The 15,598-nt window shown below is 34.1% G+C and overlaps 1 long non-coding RNA gene across 1 annotated transcript in view; it reads left to right on the forward strand.

The window, feature by feature from the left end:
• Positions 1-15,598, forward strand: part of LOC119237900 (uncharacterized) — a 331,742-nt gene that overhangs the window by 246,851 nt on the left and 69,293 nt on the right. Inside the window, exon 5 of the long non-coding RNA XR_008553840.1 lies at positions 4,346-4,412. This is a non-coding gene — a long non-coding RNA (uncharacterized LOC119237900). The remainder of the gene's footprint in view (positions 1-4,345; positions 4,413-15,598) is intronic.

Below are 15,598 nucleotides of genomic sequence, written 5' to 3' on the forward strand. Positions count from 1 at the left end.
TGAATAAATAAATAAATAAAACATGCCTCTATTTAAAAAAAAATAGTTTTATAAATAAATAAATAAATAAATAAATAAATAAATAAATAAAATTCCTCTTATATGGAATGGTTGCTCCAGGTCTGAAGAGCAGCAGTGATCCCTGGACTTCATTTCACCAAGAGGGTGGGGGTTCCCTTTGCCTTTCTCCTATGTTGGACCTCCAAAATCACATGTCTATCTTTTTTACATTCATATATTGGTGGCTTAGACCCTCTTCCTAAGATAGGTTGATGGTGGCCAATTTTACCAGTTTTTGTATTGGAAAGGTTTTTTTAATCTGATTAAAAGTTTGGCTAGGTATAGAATCATTTTCCTTCAATATTTTGAATATATCACTTCACTTTAAGTTTCTGCTGCTTTGAGAATTCTACATCATTCTAATTCTGACCCCTTTTGTATGATGAGGTTTTTTATAAATATAAATACAGACTTTATGCCAGATTTCCAAAATTTCTAATTTCTAATTCATAAGGATGGTCCACATCATAAAGTTTGGTCTTTTTTTGAACACTAGCAAAAATAACAAGTAAAATTTGTCCCTTGTTTCACTATGGATTATAAAAAAATTTAGTTATAAATCATGGACTTTTTGTTAGCATAACTCTTTTTTACAATGTCCAGTGGGTGTTTTTATTTTTCACTTATTGTTCTGAACACTCAATGGATCTTTCAATCTTGGGACTTTTATCACTCAGTTCTAGCAAATTTTATTTTGTGGTTTATTAGATAATCCTTTCCCTTTTTTTCTCTTTATAAAATTCCTAATAGTCAGATGACAAATTGACAGATCCCAAGCTTTAATTAAGAAATTATTTTTGTCATATTCTAACACGTGTTTTTTTATTCTGATTCTGGATTTTCTTAATTTATCTTTTAAATCTTCTGTTAACTTGTTCATTTCTATTATCAAGTTTTCATGTCTGATATTTCTTTCCTGTTCTGAATTATAGTAATTGTATATATACATACATATATATTTGATATAGTACATACACATGTTTATAAGGTATATAGTATATTATCAGTGGTACTATGTAATGTATATATTATCAATTATTTTAAATATATAGGAAAGAATATTAATATATAATATATAAATGGACTATGTAACATAATTTAGAAAAATAGCTAAATGATGGGTGAGTGGATGGATGGACAAACAGATGGATTGATTTGTTATGCCAAAGGAAATACATAATCCTCCAGCTCAGTATTTATCCCTGGATCCTTCTCCTCCAGAATGTCATCTTAGGACCCACTTACTACATTTCACATAGTTTTATCCAGAAACAATTTTCACATGGTTTAGTCAAAATAGGAAAAGGATAAGCTTATTCGTTGATTTTTTTTCCTTAGATTTGAGGAATTAATATTCTGGAGGCTTTTTTCATTTACCTATCTTACTAGGAGTAAGGACAGTTTCATTCTACTATAATGCTCTAATTTTCATGAAAATTTTGTTTCTTTAGCCACCAGTGAGCTGGGTATGAGGCAACTTTGGGACCCTTAGCTTTGCTTTGTTTTGGTTTGGCTTTAGGAGTATTAGGGTTAGATGTTTTCATTAGGAATCTTGAATTCACTACCTTAATCAGCAACTCCATGGTACTAGTGCAATTAATCATAATCTTATTTATCACTTTTCTAAGACTTGATATGTATGATTCTATTTAATCAAAATAGAGGTCAGACATTTATTTTCAATGATGCACACCTAAAATTTATATAATTTTATAATACAATGTGAATTCAATTAAAAATAAGTAAAATAAAATATAGATCATGTTAATAGAAATATGAAGAATAATTGATGATTTTATTTGAATTTTTTCCTTTTTCTCAATTTAGACATAGGAAGACTGTCATGTGCATGAGACTTTGGAGGGAGGGTCTAAGATCTATAACTTGACACTAATAATAGGTTTTAGAAAAAATATCAAACTTATTTTTAATTAATTAAATCTATGCATATATCACATATATTATGAACACAAACATAGATGAATCTCCTTCTTCTCTTAGTTTTTTTTAATGAAAAAGATACAAGCTGTAAATACAGTAGGAAAGAAAATGTGTACAAGCTAAACATGGTTTTTGTTCTAAACTAGACTACAACATTCCTCCCTAATGGTTCACAAGTATATACTATAAAGTTATATTTTGCATTAAACTGTTCATTAATTAGATATACTCTTGGTTTTAAGAAAAAGGTGTTTAGTCAGAAGCTGTGACTCCACATAAAGAATTAGAAAATCTTAAATTGTTTATAACAGGGAGACTAAATGAAATCTTTTAAAAATGCTGTGCCTTTTGAAGTGACCAGAAGTTCTTTCTGAATAATTCTATTGACGTCTGGTGTTTACATTGGCATTTAAACTCTGACTTCTATTCTTTCAAAATGACGAGAACAAATAGGACAAGAAATATTATAGTCAGAAGGTAATTTTATTAATTAGGGTATTTGCTTATCTAGACTGAACCAAGGAGTCTTTTGCCTAAAATAGTGTTTTCAAAATTACAAAAAAAAATAAAAGCTAAAAATAAAATTGTTTTGCTTTTCAGATTTCATAGAACATAAAGTTCCAAAGTTGCAAATATATATATAGCCAAGTTACCAGTCTGATGTTTAAATTCCTTTGTACCAGTTCATTGGAAATAATTTTTCAAATTCTTGAAAAACTTTTGATTTTTTCAGAAAACATACTTGGAGACAGTCACAGAAAATATATGTAGACATAAATACTACCTTGAGTACATACCCTTCTAGAACTTGTTTTTTTTCCTGCGGTTGGTGATTCATGGTGCTGGGGACTTGATTTAAATATATGTTTGTCAGAATTGCACCTTCTCTGATTTAGGAGTTCCAGTCTACGTTGCATCTCTATCAAGATACTGTAAGAGTCTATTGTGTTTCTCTCATGATGGTAAACAAAGAAACAAAATGAAAGATCACTTGGTAAACATCCAGGTGAATTCCTTCAAACCATTTTCAACTGTCTTTCCAAACAAAATCATATTTTATTAATTTATATTCCTTGATGCTATCCTAAAATAATAACATTTCTCTGGAAGCAGGTGAGCAACGCTTTCTAACGCCAATAACTGGAGACAAAAGAATACACATTGAGGGGCCTCCCCAGTGGCACAGCATGTTGAGCGCAGCGCTGTAGAGCTGTCCGCAGCCTCTGCAATGCTAGTTCGATTCCCAGACAGCCAGGGAGATGCCCACATGGCAAGGCAGACCTCTCTTGCCCCACCCGCTGCTCCCCTCAGCAGTGTACTTTGGTCCTTCTGCCTATTCTGCTCCCTGCTCTGTCTCTGGTGAATTCTCTCACCCTTCCATGCCTCTGGTCTGTACCCAGGTGCTTGTATAAATAAATAAATCTTTAAAAAAAAATACACATTGAGGGAAAAGGAAAATGTTCACTGACCACGTTTTGCCAACTACTGCTATGACAACTTTATAATTAAGTACCTTAAAATTTATGAGCACTCCAAGGAAATACACTAAAAAGGGTGCATTTTAATATACTTGTGACTGTACTCGACCCTGGGGTATTTTCTTTGTGCACAGATTGTTGTACTCTCCCATGCAACTATGAAGTTAATGAACAAATTCAGAAAGTTCTTCTGTATCAATGTTAAATAAAATCATATTACATGCTGAGGTAGATAAGATTTTTATAAAATTATATTTCCCAATATAAATATATAAAATGGACACAAAATTTGTTTCAAATTATTATATATAAATTCCTTTGCTGATAATGTATAATCACTCTACTGTAAAAATATAGCTTGATATTTAAGATAAAGAAACCGTTCTCAAGTAATTCATTAAAAAATATGATTACATGTTCCTTATTCTCTTTCTGTGTTTTTTTTTTTCCCCCATGAAATTTTTTTCACTAAGTTATATATAGATCTCTCCTTTACAATGGACTGTTTGCTGTTTATCTCTCTTCACAGATACATATTTCTGGGAGATAGGAGCAAGTGTAATGATTAGTTATTTATTTTGAAGAGAGTATTAACACGTGGAGTCAAATTTGATGACTTGATTGTCATATCTGATTAGATATTTTTATCATTCTTAATTTTCTTATCTACTAACTAGGTCTTTCCAGTGATAACTCATGCATCCTTATGACTTAGAATAATTTGCCTTCACCTAGTAGTTTTTAATACTTATAAAATTGTTAGTATTTATCAAGTCTAATGATACAGATGCTACAAAAGCAGTTTATCTGAGGTCGAGGAAGCACGTATACACCTCTGATTCATAAATTTGTGTTTTCTGTCATAGGCTGCCAAGAGCCCATGGACTAAAATATTATCAAAGACATCCAAAGAACAGCATCTTCAAATAGAAGGTAAGATTTCTCAGACAGATGTCCTGTCCTGTCTCTATTGCCCCATTCCTGCACCCAGTCATTTTTCATGGGATCATAAGGTGGTTGAAGAGGATTATGAATGTAGGCGGGAGGAGGCATTAACTTTTATTAACATAAATACAGACTGACAGGCATCATGGCTTCATTTCTGTCTTCCTGGCACAGTATATAGATATTCATAGACTGTGGTGACCAATGGTACTGATAATATTAATAACTAACTTACTTAGTGTAGGCCATAGTTTTATCCCTGCAGGTCAAATCATTTCTCCTAGTAGAAAGTTCTACAATGTATCTAGAACAAGCCTAGTGTCCAGTTGACTCACTCAGGGAAGTACAAGTCTGGGTGCAGCAGGGTTCAAATGGGAGAGCTATCTCCCGGGAGTCAAAATTAGGCTTAGGAACAAAAACTGGTGCTTGCAGACGAGGAGGTGCTCAGGAAGCAAGGAGCCCAGGAGTGTCCAGGCACATAGCCAGTAGGGTGGAATTGACAGAGAAAGATGCAAAGGTTCCCACAAGGAGGTAGCTTCTTCCTTAAGCTCTTAAGGAACCCCATTCCCATCTCCATGTCGTTAAGATGCTTCAACAGGATTGTGAAATGGCAATAAAAGAATGCTTTCATTTTTGTTTTTAAATTTTGCTAAATATTGTTTGAAATGTGATCTCATGAACTAGATTTAAAATAGATTTGAAGCACACAGCAGGGGAGGGAGAGGTGTCAAAACAGGGAGGGTAGAGTCTTCTAAGAATCTACCTAATCTCCCAATCAGTAGGGTATTTCTTTGTTTTGGTTAGTGTTTCTTCTGTACAAAGGGCTGTGGTGATGATTTACGGGTGCTATGGTGGTAGGAGAACTACAGGACTACACTTGAAGGGAGAAGTCAAATAGTGTACAAAAATTAACAACCATGTGAGAAAATAAATATTAAAATTAATATTTAAATAAAATATGAATAATCTGTCTTCATTAAGGCCAGATTATCTCTTACCTGAATGAATGTGCAGCTACACCTGCTTTGCATTGTACACTGCAGAGCTAGATGAGAGAACACTGCGGTATTTTGATTGCAAAATGAGAGGCTTATTCCATAGTAGTTTGGTTGGTTGGTTTTCAAAAAAATAATTATAGCAGACTCCTGGGTACCTATGTAAGAATTTGATTTCTGGTCTTCTCATCCAACAATCTTGCTGTATATATACTGAATCCCTGATTATAAGTGATGTTGAATATTTTTTACATACTTGTTGGCCATTTGCATTTTCTCTTTGGAGAAGTGTCTTTTTAGCTCTTCTGCCTATTTTTTGATGGGGTTGTTTACTTTGTTTTTGTTGATTCTTGTGAGCTCTCTGTAGGTTTTTGTGATCAGTCCCTTGTCAATTGTATTTGTGTAAAAATTTTCTCCCAATCAGTAGGGTATTTCTTTGTTTTGGTTAGTGTTTCTTCTGTACAGAAGCTTTTTGGTTTGATGTAATCCCAGTTGTTTATCATTTTCCTTCACTTTCTTTGCTTTGGGGTATGTGTCTTTAAAGATGTTACTGACGTGTATATAATCAGGGTAAGGCAAATCAAAACTACTATGAGATACCACCTACACCAGTAAGAATAGCACACACTAAAAAAACAAGCAACAACAAATGTTGGCAAGGATATGGAGGAATGCTCCTACATTGCTGGTGGGAGTGCAAACCATTGTGGAAAGCTGTTTGGAACTTCCTCAAACTACTACTAAAAATGGAGCTACCACATGACCCAGCAATTCCACTCCTAAGAATCTACCTAAAGGACACAAAAACATTGATTCAAAAAGATACCTGCACCCCTATGTTTATTGCAGCACTATTTACAATAGGTAAGATATGAAAACAACCCAAATACCCAAAAATAGATGACTTGATCAAGAAGATATAGTGTATATATACACAATGGAATACTATTCAGCAATCAAAAAAGATAAACTCATGCCATTTGCAGCCACGTGGAGGGAGCAGAAGGGATTATACTCAGTGAAATAAGCCTGAAGGAAAAAGAGAAATATCAGATGGTTCCACTTATGGGAGGATTATAGGGGAACAAAACAAGGGATCAGGAAAAATAATAATAATAAAAACAAAATCAGCAGGCAACCATATATCAGAGACAGTTTATGAGGGAGGGGAAGAAAAAGGGATTAAAACAGGGGGGAGAGAGCACAAGGGACTATGGTGATGTTTCATGGGTGAATTGGTGGGGGGAACTTTACAGGGAATATATAATGATGTCAAAGATATAAATAAAAAAATTTAAATGTATGTACTGAATCCCAAGCTGATGTCCCTGTCTTACCACCATCTGAGTTTTCTACATATTAACTAGAATGGATTTGTTCTGATCCACCCACAGCAACCACTTAGGCAAAAATGGTGTAGCCATAGTATCCCTTTCCTTTGCCTCAGTGGCCCATCTTTCCTCTTCTGATACCCCCAACAGGCATCATTGTACTGTCCTAGACCCACACAGATCTTTCTCCCACCATACTGAAGGCAACATCTATTAATTTGGATTTCCACAGCTTCCTTCTCCAATCAAATTTTACTTACCCAATGTTAATATCCTTTGGGATCTTTGTCAAAGAAAAGTCATGGAGAAGAGTGAAGCCCTACATAGGAATTATACCAATGACCTCCAACTAACACAACTGACCATTTCTAAGAAAAACACCATATTTAAGTCCAATACAAAACACCTTGTCCTTAAGTGCCCCAGCCCCCATTGAGGGAGGAGAAAATTGTGCTGGTATTTTTAAAGGTTGAAGTAAAGGAAGGAAACCTTAAGCCAAGTAAATTGAAAATAAATATTATTTTTCTCTAAGGCTGCACAAGTGTGAAAAATCTCCTTTCAAAGAAACAAACTTTGCTGTTAGTTCTCAATGTGCCAAAAAGTCAGCAATAGTAGCCCCTACTCCATCTCCCCTAAAAGATGTAAGTGGATACTTTTTTCTCAGATTGTAAACTCAGCATTATTTAGAATCTTTTCTAAACTTCCAGCATTCTAGGGTTTGAAAATATTTGAGTTTCCTGCTCAAAAATAAATACAGCAGGTTTGTTTTGAAAATCTTTTGGCAGCTTTGTTTGCCTAAATAAAAGTTTTATAAATCCTAAGCTGATAGTTGAAATCCTTATGGTATTTTCCTAGAAACACACCTCAATGCAAGATGACATTTTTAAATGACTGCAACGATAATTATGACCACTGCATGCAGAAACACACAAATGTCAAAACACCATGGTTGTCCTGAGTGAACCCTGGAAATGTAGAGAAAGAAAACACCTTAATCAAAAGATATAAGGAGCCTAAGGTTGATATGGTTCTTGGCTGTGATCAAAGCATTTGGGAGTTTCAAGAAAATAGACAAATCAAAAGTAGACTGGCAATGGAATACTTTCCACAAGAGGTAGACTTTCTATTTAGTGAGTCTTTCTTCCTCACTACCATTTATTTTCCTTATCATTTAAAGTTTGATACTAGCTTTCTAGTCTATTCACTTTGAGTAGCAAATGAAGGAAATAACTTTAGTCTTCTTTCTAGATGTACTTTACAGATTATTTATAAACAGTTCAAGTATTGCAGGGATATTATTCCCTAACCTTACGTGTTAGGGTCATCTGTAGCATTGAGGGCAGTTTTCTCACTCTAACGGGGGGTGGCATCTTGGGAGGTAGAAGTTAAGTCAAGATTGTCACCTCAAACCATGGAAAATCTGCAAATTCCTTCCCTTTTAGACATAATAGTAAATCCTCCCTTACATCCTACTTGTTCAGTTATTTTTCCTTGCACTTGTTCAAAAAATTAGTTAACTTTACAAGTTCTTTGAGACTGAAGATTATTAGACAAATACTACTTTGGGAAAATGTAGTTTTTCTACTTTTGTTTAATAACAACCTATTCCTGAAGGTTGGGATAAATGTTTAGGGAGTAAAATTAATGGAATTTGGAGATGAGGGCCTCCCCGGTGGCGCAGCGGGTTGAGCACAGCACTGTGAGGCTGTCCGTAGCCTCTGCAGCGTGGGCTCCATTCCTGGCCAGCCAGGGAGATGCCCACATGGCGTGGCAGACCTCTCCTGTCTCGCCCACTGCTCTCCTCAGCAGTGTACTTTGGTCCTTCTGCCTGTTCTGCTCCCCACTCTATCTTTGGTGAATCCTCTCACCCTCTCACACATCTGGCCTGTACCCCAACTATTGTATAAATAAAAAATAAATGGAAAAAAATATATTAAACAGAAGAATTTGGAGATGAATCAAAGATGAAATAAGAGGTATTAAGGACTACTCCTTTTCCTATCTTATGCAAATGGATGGAAGATGGTGCAATTCATTGGAAAAAATGAACTATAATAGAAAAGACCCAGGTTTGAAACAAAAATCATATATTCGCTTTAGATATAACCAACCCAATGCCTTTGAGACTTTGAGAAAAGTGATCAAATAGATATATACCTCTCTGAAGATTTGATTTAAAGTAAAATAGAATGAATCATAACTAATTGTGGTTCAGATCACCTAAATAGAGAGTATAGAATATAAAGAGAACAAAATCTAGAACTGAGTTAATAAAGCCCCCAAATTTAAAGACCAGGTAGAGGATATAACTAGGAAAGAAGAAAAAGAATGGTTAGCTAGCAAGATGGTGGAAAAAGACAGTTTTGTCTTAGAAGCTAAGGGAAGACAGAATTGTCAAAAAGTATCTTTTCTGAAAAATGTGCTCTAAAATTCACTATTTGATTAATTCAAATATAATCTCAAAAATAGGATGGTAGTAATGAGAAAGTTCAGTTATGTAAATAAGGATAAGTAAATTAAAGGAATTTAAACATCAGAATGTCATGCAGTTTGTGCCATTTTTGAAACAAAATGCCAGTTTTACATTTTATTTAATGCCTTTATTTTTTGCCCTGTTTTCTCCTTTGTATAACAAGTTTATAATGGTACTTTATTTTTTCTAATTGTCACTATCTTACAATTTCTAATTGTCACTATCTTACAAAACTCTTTTCAAGTTTTACTTCTGTGTTTTGTTTCTTTTGTTGCAATGGTTATAACTATATAAAATAGTTAGACTAGGCAAGATATTGGCTTTACAGGTAAACATAGGGTTTTATTTTGATTATTAAATATAAAAAGGACATAAAATAAAATGGTAGCTACCATCATGTGGATTTTTATATTTCAAAGACAATTGTCATACCTATTTGCATTAACTAGTTTAACATGACATGTCATTTGTATAATTTAAAATAGATTATACAATATTGTTGCTATTTAAATCAAGACAGTATTTTATTGGTCTATTGGTTTATTGTCTATTGGTCATTTTTTTCCCTTTCTGGTTTCCCTACTATTATATTTACCCTTTTCCTGCTGATTGTTGGTCTCTTTCAAATTTATTTGACTGTATTCTCTATATGTTATGTTTACTGCCTCTTTTCTATTATATATGTCATATATAGTTTCTCAATCACCATTTTGTTTTAATTTATTCCTATCATTAGCCACATAAAAATTTTAATTTATGTGTTAAAAATCTAGCAGTTCTTTCATATGTGTCTTATATTTTCATACCAAATATTATTTTGATGTTGAAAAATGATCAGAAATGCAAAGTTTTAGATGATTGGTTATGTAAATTGTGACACATATATGTGACTGTAAACTATACAGTAAACAAGAATCATTTTTTTTAATACAGTACCTTTCTCTTACATCCTTGTTAAAATTTTGACCATATAGGATTTCTCCCTTCAGGTTTTCCCATCACCAAAGCACCCATATTCCATCATAGTCATTGTTAACAAGAATCATTTAAAACATTAAAAATATTTGTAATTTCTTACCAACTAATATGGTAAATGCAACAATATACATATAGAAAACTATATAGGAGACAGAAACTGGAAATACATATATATTATGTGTGGTACAATTAGAATATCATATTTTCTTCTTTATGACTTTCTGTAATTTTCACTTTAGTTCCTGCATTGTATGTAAAATAACTTTTAATAATAAGAAATAGGTCTTTAAAGGTTATGTTATTGAGGAGACTTTCCTTTCTCCATTGTCTATCTTGGCACCTTTGTCACAGATTAACTGGGTTTTTTTCTGAAACTTCAATTCTTTTTCATTGATCAGTGAGTTTATTTTTATTACTATACCAAGCTATTTTGATTGCTATAGCTTTGTATTATAGCTTGAGATGGAGAATAATACTGCCACGCTTTTGCTTTTTTTTTTTTTTTTTTTTGGTCTGGATTGCTTTATCTAGTAGGATCATTTGTGCTTCCATATAACTTTCAGTAATATTTGTTCTATTTCTTTGAAGATGCTATTGAAACTTTTGATAGGGGTTGCATTGAATCTGTATATTGCTTTGTAAAATGGCTATTTTAACAATGTATATTCTTCCAATCCATGAATAAGGACTGTCTTTCCATTTCATTGGGTCTCCTTCTGTTTCTTTTAAAAAGTTCTTATCAATTCCTGCTCCAGGTCATTCACTTCCTTTATTAAGTTTATTCCAAGGTATTTAATGCTTTTCAAAGTGATTGTAAATTGGAATTTTTTTTTAAATTTCTTCCTCTTCAAGATCATTGTTTGTATATAAAAATGTTCCAGATTAGTCCCAGCCTGATCTGGTAAGAAGTGGGATGCCCCTAGGGAGAGACAAAATGTGCACAGTGATCTCATGACCTCCAGGGTGAGTGGCTTTCAACCCCACCCAGATCAACAGAGTTCTTGCAAACTTAGGACTCCACCAGTGCCAGCCTGGTCAGGTACCAAGTCAGGGAGTAATCCATCATAGCCAGAGGCACCAGGACCACCCATGACATGTTCCCAGTACCTCACTCAGAAACAGATGCACACAGGCCCCAGCAGCCCAGAAACCCACCTGGACAACCCACACCTGGCAGAGCAAACCTGAAAGCAATGGGAAGAAAGAAAAATAAAAATGGTCAAGCAAGCCCTCTTGGGGATATTATACCACAGAAAAAAAATCAATCTCCAGAACCCAAAAACATGGAAACAGGGAAGAATTTCTCTGCTTACAAAGAAAGAATTCAAAATTGCTAGAGTTAAAAAACTCAAAAACATAAGAGAAAAAGCAGAAAAGGAAAATAAAGATTGAGAAACATAATGAACAAATTGGTGAACAAGATTGAAACTTTAAATAAGAAAATAAAAGAACTACAAAATGTTAAGTGATCAATGGAGGATCTAAAAAAAAATCTGGGAAAAGCCATGAAAGTAGAATAGATGATATAGAAAAACAAATCAGTAGTTTTGAAGATACATCTGTATCTTCAAGATACAGATGTATCTTCAAAATGTACCAAAAAAGAAAAGGAAAGAGAAATACAAAGAAAAAAATAGGGAAGAAACACTTTGAGTCAAGTCAACTGAAAAACTACCCAAGGAAATAATTTAAGAGAACTTCCCAAACTTGAAGAGGGAAATGAAAATAGACATATAGGAAGCTAGAAGGAAACCAAACTACCATAATGAAATGAAAACTGTAGCAAGACACATAATAATAAAACTTCCAAGAATCCAAGACAAAGGAAAAGTAATGAACTGACTTGGGGAAAGAAATAGATAGCCTACAATATAAAAAAAAACAGTTAGGCTAACAGCAAACTTCTCTGAAAAAACACTGTGTGGGCAAGAAGAGAATGGACTAACATATAAAAAAAAAAAAAATAACTCCAAGATAGAAAATGCCAGCTCTGCAAGAACCTAATAAAACAACCTAATCTCCCATATCCAAAAACTGCAAAAAGAACAACAACAGAAATCCAGTAGAATAAAGGAAATAATAAAAATTAAAGCAGAAATAAATGAAATGGAAATAAAAAAGACAATCCAAAAGATCAATGAAATCAAAAGCTGGTTCTTTGAAAAAATAAACAAAATAAATGAACTACTAGCTAGGCTCACAATGAAAAAAAAAGGAAGAAAACTCAAATAAATAGAACTATAAATGAAAGAGGAGAAATAACAACAGATACAGCAGAAATCCAGAGTGAAATAGGTAGTAGTATGAACATTTGTATGCAAACAAATTCAACAATTTAGAGGAAATGAACAAATCCTTAGAACTATACAGTCACCCAGGCATCAGATGGTTTCACAAGTGAATTCTACCAAGTGTTCAAAGAGGAACAAGTGCCTAGCCTATAAAAACTCTTTCAAAAAATTGAGAGAAAAGGAATACTACCAAATACATTTTACAACATTATGCTAATACCAAAACCAAACAAACACAACACAAAAAAAACTACAGGTCAATCTCCCTAATGAATACAGATGTAATCATCCTCAATAAAATCCTAGCAAACCGAATCCAACTGTGCATCAAAAGGATTATATACCATGACCAAGTAGAATTCATTCTAGGGAAACAGGAATGTTTCAACATATTAAAATCAATCACTATAATTCAACACTTAAATAAGAAGAAAAATAAAAACCTCTTGATCATATCAATAGATGCTGAGAAAGTTCAACATCCATTTATGATGAAGGCCCTTGAAATACTCGGGATAAAAGGAACATAACTTAACATTATAGAAGTCATAGATAACAAACTCACAGCTAGCATCATCCTTAATGGTGAAAAACTGAAAGCCTTTCCTTTAATATCTGGAACAAAACAAGGATGTCCACTTTCACAATGTATTACTGAAGTCTTAGTTAGAGCAATTAGGCAAGAGAAAGACATACAAGGAATCCAGATAGGAAAAGAAGTAAAACTATCATTATTTGCAGATGATATGATAATATATAGAGAGAACCCTTAAAAATTGATGGAAAAACTAATTACAACAATAAACCAGTTTAGCAAAGTAGCAGGTTACAATCACTACTACAAATCAGTAGCCTTCTAGACAAACAGTCTGAAGAGGAAGAAAGGAAATCAGGGCCTCTCTTGTGGTGCAGTGGTTGCACTCTGGGTTGCAAAGCTGCCCGCAGCCTCTGCAGTGCCAGTTCGATCCCCGGCCGCAGCAAGGGTCCCACATGATGCACAGACCTCTCAGCAGTGTACTTCGTCAGTCTGCCTGTTCTGTTCCCCGCTCTGGTTCTGGTGAATTCTCTCACCCTCCCACGCTTCTGACTGTACCCAGTGCTTGTATAAATAAATCTTTAAAAAAAAAAAAAAAAAAAAAGAAAGAAAGAAAGAAAGTGGCCTCCCCTGGTGGCACAGCGGTTGAGCGCTGGGCTGCCAGGCTGCCTGCAGCCTCAGCAGCGCTGGTTTGTTCCCTGGCCACCGGCGAGGGTCCCACAAAAAAAAAAAAAAAAGAACATCACCCATTTACAATGTATCAAAAAAAATGTAAATGCCTGGGAACAAATCTAACAAAAGAGGTAAAGGGCCTATACAAGGAAAATTACAAAACACTGTTAAAAGAAATAAAGGAAGATACGAAGAAATGGAAAGACATCCCCTGCTCGTGGATTGGACAAGTTAACATTATCAAAATGGCCATCCTACCAAAAGTAATTTACAGATTTAGTGCAATTCCAATAAAAATCTCAATGGCATACTTCAAGAAATGGAACAAATATTGCTGGAATACATATGGAATAATAATTTTAAAAACTTGAATAGACAAAAGCTCCTGACTAAAAGGAGGAGGAATGGAGGTATTACACTCACAGACTTCAAGCTAAACTACAAAGCCATAATAAAAACAGCATGGTACTGGAACAAAAACAGACACACAGAACAATGGTTTTGAATTGAAAGACCAGAAATAAAGCTACACATATATGGTCAACTAATCTACAACAAAGGAGCAAAGAATATACACTGGAACAAAGGAAATTTCTTCAATAAATGGTGCTGGGGAAACTGTAGTGCCACATGCAAAAGAATGAAACTGTCTCACACTATACACAAAAATCAACTCAAAATTGGTAAAAGACTTGAATGTAAGGCCTGAAAACATAAAATATATACAAGAAAACATATGCAAAACACTCCATCACATACAACTCAGAAACATCTTTGAGGACTCATTTCCAGAAGCAAGCAAAACAAAGGAAAAGAGAAGCAGCTGGGAGTAAATTAAACTAAAAAGTTTCTGTACAGCAAAAGAGATAGTAACCAAAACAAAGAGACATTCTACGAAATGCAAGAAAATATTTGCACACCATACAACAGACAAGGAACTGATATCAAAGATCTACAAAGAACTTACATAACTCAACAAAGACAAAACAAACAACCCAGTCAAAAAATAGGCAGAAGAGCTGAAGACACACGTCTCCAAAGAAGAAATGCAAATGGCCAACAGGCATATGAAAAATTGTTCACCATCACTTAACAGGGAAATGCACATCAAAACCACAATGAAATAGCACCTCACACCAGTGAGAATGGACCATATTAAAAAAAAAAAAAAAACCTGGTAATAACAAATGCTGGTGAGGATATGGAGAAAAATGAACCCTCTTACACTGCTGGTAGGAGTGCACACTGTTCCAGCCACTATGGAAAGCTGTGTGGAGGACCTTCAAAACATTAAAAATATATCTACCATATGACCCAGCAATTCCACTCCTAGGGAGCTACCCAAAGGACACAAAAACTAATTCAAAAGGAAACCTGCCCTCCTTTGTCTTCAACACTATTTATAATAGCTAAGATAATAAGGACACAACCTAAATACCCCCAAAAAATTACTGGATCAAGAAGATGTGGTATATACACAATGGAATATTATACAGCAGTCAAAAAAAGATAAACTCATGGTATTTGTAGCAACATGGGTGGAGCTGGAAGGGATTATGCTAAGCAAAATAAGTCAGAAGGAAAAAGAAAAATATTGGATGGTTTCATTTATAAGTGGAGCATATGAAAACTGAACAAAGGGACAGGAAAGAGACAAAACTTGCAAGCTGACCATAGACTTGAGGCAAACAGCAAGGGAGAGGGAGGGAAGAGCACAAGGGACTATGGTGACAGTTCATAGGTGCTATCGTGGTGGGATAACTGTGGGAACTACACCTAGAAACCAATTATGTAAGAAAATAAATGAAAAATAAATTTTAAAAGGATGCCTCAGATTTTTGTACATTGACTTTGTAAGCTACATTTCACCATACTGATTTATTGTTTCTAGTGGTTTTA

Source organism: Talpa occidentalis, unplaced genomic scaffold (genome assembly GCF_014898055.3).
Source record: "Talpa occidentalis isolate TD23 unplaced genomic scaffold, MPIMG_talOcc4v2.1 talOcc4.11, whole genome shotgun sequence".
NCBI classification, from domain to species: Eukaryota; Metazoa; Chordata; class Mammalia; order Eulipotyphla; family Talpidae; genus Talpa; species Talpa occidentalis.